Source organism: Mizuhopecten yessoensis, unplaced genomic scaffold, assembly GCF_002113885.1.
Source record: "Mizuhopecten yessoensis strain PY_sf001 unplaced genomic scaffold, ASM211388v2 hete_36143424, whole genome shotgun sequence".
NCBI lineage: Eukaryota > Metazoa > Mollusca > Bivalvia > Pectinida > Pectinidae > Mizuhopecten > Mizuhopecten yessoensis.
In genome coordinates, this window is record NW_018484741.1 from 1 (window position 1) to 3,598 (window position 3,598).

The window sequence follows — 3,598 nt, forward strand, 5'->3', positions numbered from 1 at the left end:
TTTTTTAATTTATTTATTTTTCATCACAAGTGATCTAATTACCAGTATAAATACACAATTAAGTGATCACAAATTGAAATATTGCATGATACATTCTTTTCCATACACAAACACACTGTGCCATTCAAACACAATCAACATACAAGACATTATAATGATGCCCCACATACCGTCCATAATTAATTCACCAATGATTATATATAATATGAAACTCTTGTTAAATGCCAGCAATGCATTTTACACATAGATTTCACAACGCTTGACGAGCCTCGATACCCATGAGTTAATTAGCAACCCAGTTGATAGCTACCCATGGGTTAGTATTCAGTCACACTCTCAATACACATTGAATGGAATGCACACTTTATTTCTTGATTTTCCAAGAAGTATGATAATGGTTAGTGAACTTTTTACATAAGGTCATGTTGCTAAATTATGAAGTTGATCTTTTTTTTAACAAATTTTACCACATGCAAAGTATTAAAAGTCCGAACTAAACATTAATAAAACTAATATTCACACCTTGAACACATTGGTGGAAGGATTTGTAATCTCGTCCTGTGCTGGAAATTCTCAACATTCGGTCATACCAATATTTAATGGGACATTCACACGAACAGACGTTTTATGGCTTGATTTTTCAAAAGAAAGGAGAATTCCATTACAACCGGAAATTAAACACTGAACAATTACAGTAAGCCTTTGATCACAGTGTAATTGACAAGTGGTTTTTTTTTTATGTATCTAACAGCAAACAGTATGCTAATTAATCACAGCGACAACAATGCATCTGAAAGGTTCAAGATTTAATAAACTTCTAGAACAGAGGCATATTTTTACACTTAGGCTTGAATGTCCCTTTCAATATTTTTAGCATAAAAACATCAGATTTATGTTGGTACAACAACACAATAATATAAGGTACAACTCACTTTGAACATGCATACAAAAACTCCGCTCAGGTTCATGAACTTGCACACTAAGAAATTTGTGAGAACACGTAAATATTGAAGTTTAGATCTTAGGATAGACAAGAAGAAGAAAAAGAGAAGGAGCAATAGAAGAGATAGGGAGGAGAAAAAGACAGAAAAAGACAGAAAGTGTTGAAGGATATGGATCTTTAGCACTGAATTATTTTTTTTGCTAAAAAATGAAATAGGTAAAACACAGAATTATTTTTTTAAACTTGTATGGTAAAATAAAATTCTCAATTTTTGGTTTAATATGTAGAATGACAAACTTCAGTATGAAAATGACTTTCACATAGACTAAAAAAGTACAAAAGAAGCAAAGAGATTTTTTCACCAATTATAATGCACAAGTAGGTGTTTCCTTTCTATAATCTATATACAATTCCTTAACATCAATGAGACTTATATAGAGAGATCAAGGGAAAATGTAGATGGGGTATGGGAGTCATAGTCTGTAAAAAAATCCTAAAACATCCTCCATGTGCAGGCTGATATGATTGTTATTCTGTGGGGAACTTGATATTATAGATTACTACTGGGTTTCAGAACAAAACACGTGATACAAGGTATTTCAATACCATAGTCCCATTATCTTGAGATAGAAGAACAAATGAAAAGGGTGCATGGATTATTAAATATTTGATTAAAACTGTTTAAACACTTTGATAATCAAGGCACCTTCATTCTGACAGTAAAAGTTGGCAGAATTACTTGTAGGAAAATTTTGTCTAGAACTAGATGGATGGTGGGAAAACCAGTTTATAGTAAAATGCAAAAATATAAAGAGGGGAAAAAAAAGGTAGCATGGAACAATTTTTGAACACTTTGCCTTCTGCTTGAAATTTTCAATTGGTGGTATTAATACAATAAGTATATTAATCCTCAAAATGGTCTTAATGTTGCCTCTGAACATGATGAAAGCACTAACTTACTAAAATCACAGAATATTTATCAAAGATAGAAAAGTTTCAGTTTTGGTGCAGTCATTTACCAGACTAAACAATAGTATTCCCCATCACTCAAAAAGGCCAAATCGGACAAATGGTGACAAATTTTGCCTTTTAATAATCAATATCTGCAGGTACGGGTAATATGTTTTACAGTAGAGTTTACACACAATTAAAAAAAACAAAGAAAAATCAAGGATCTTGCTTTTTATATTGCCTATTAATAACTGGCTTTATAAAACCTTACGGAAGTGTGTATGTTGTTTCAGACTGACAAACATGTAACACACAACTTTCAGATTTTGGCCTAATTTGCCGATTTTACACAACACCTCCTACAACTGAGGAATGATCCAAGATATGATAAAATCCATGAGGTCACCTTTCTTCACACTATATACATATTATCCATGGTCTCCAATGGAAATGCTATAAATGACTTTATCACTTCACTGTTCCATACAGCACTGTCATGCATAAAAGTACATAAATGTCAATAGGCACTCAACATGCACAAAAGCACATCCTGAAGTTGAACCATCTTGCTTCTGAACAGTTTTGACTTACTATCAAACATTTTTCCTGTTGATTATTTTTTTCCCATATCGCAGGAAAGTCAATATTTGCATAAAACTTCTTCCTGCAATCATAAGCACATGAATAGGAACCCTGTGCCTGTTTTTTGTTCATCTGGCGGACAAATACATGTGTGTATTCATGAGGTCCAAGTTCAATATTTGTTATCTTTTGTGACTAGAGATCAAAATGTTGGCGCCGTGAGGTTTGCTGGAAGCCCGGACTTGTCCAAGTTGGCAAAGTAGGTATGGTTCAGCGCCCTCTTGGCAGAGATTCTATATGCAGGGTCGTAAATCAACATTTGCTGAAAAAAAAATGAAAATTGCAACAACTTAAAATATTTATTTTTTTCCAATATACAAGTTTACCAAGTCATAACGCTAAAGGCTATTCCTATAAAAGATCTTCCAGACCTCGGCCCATGATTTAAGTGAGTTACAAGAAGGTTGGTTTGAGCACAGTATCCATGCTTGAGCACGAGAACGAATTCAGGAATACGGGCCCAGGACTCTTATCCACGGTTGATTTTATTATTCAAATTCAAAAGGTGTTACATCTAAACACACCCTGCAGTCCTGGGATGGGATATATGTTTTTAAATCAATTCAATTAAAAAATGTTCTACCAACAGATGATAGAACAGTTATGAAATATTTCACATGCCAATGAAATTAAGGCTGAATAGGTCAAAGTTAAAAAAACATCTTTTGAGAATTGCTTTACTGAAATGTACCTTGTGCTAAAGCTTTGTCGTAATATTTACCTGTAAGATGTCGAGACCAGTGTTGTCCAGCTGTTTGACCGCAGAGGCCAGCTGGTTTGTCCTCCAGTTAGGGAAGGTTGGTTTGTAGTCTGGCATGTTTGTCACTCCAGGCCAGTCTTCCTCAGTGGGTGTGGTCAGCGTCCTGATAATCACAAATGTAAACATTCAGGCACTTGCAAAATCCAAGAAGTACTAGTAGAATTTTCCATTATAGTACTAAAATACATTCCCAAATATGAAAATCCCTATTGTAATTTGACATTGACTAGTTTGATGTAAATCAAAAGAATCGCACCCAAGCATAACAGTAAAATTGACTGATTTTGAAGTCAGGTGTTGTT

The 3,598-nt window shown here is 33.9% G+C and overlaps 1 long non-coding RNA gene across 1 annotated transcript; it reads right to left on the reverse strand.

Annotated features, from left to right (window-relative positions):
* LOC110444566 lies at nucleotides 1-3,399 on the reverse strand. The gene is made up of 2 exons (XR_002462261.1): nucleotides 3,258-3,399; nucleotides 1-2,798 (listed from the first exon to the last, which is right to left on the reverse strand). It is a non-coding gene; the product is annotated as an uncharacterized LOC110444566 (long non-coding RNA).
* Nucleotides 3,400-3,598: the final 199 nt, after the last annotated feature.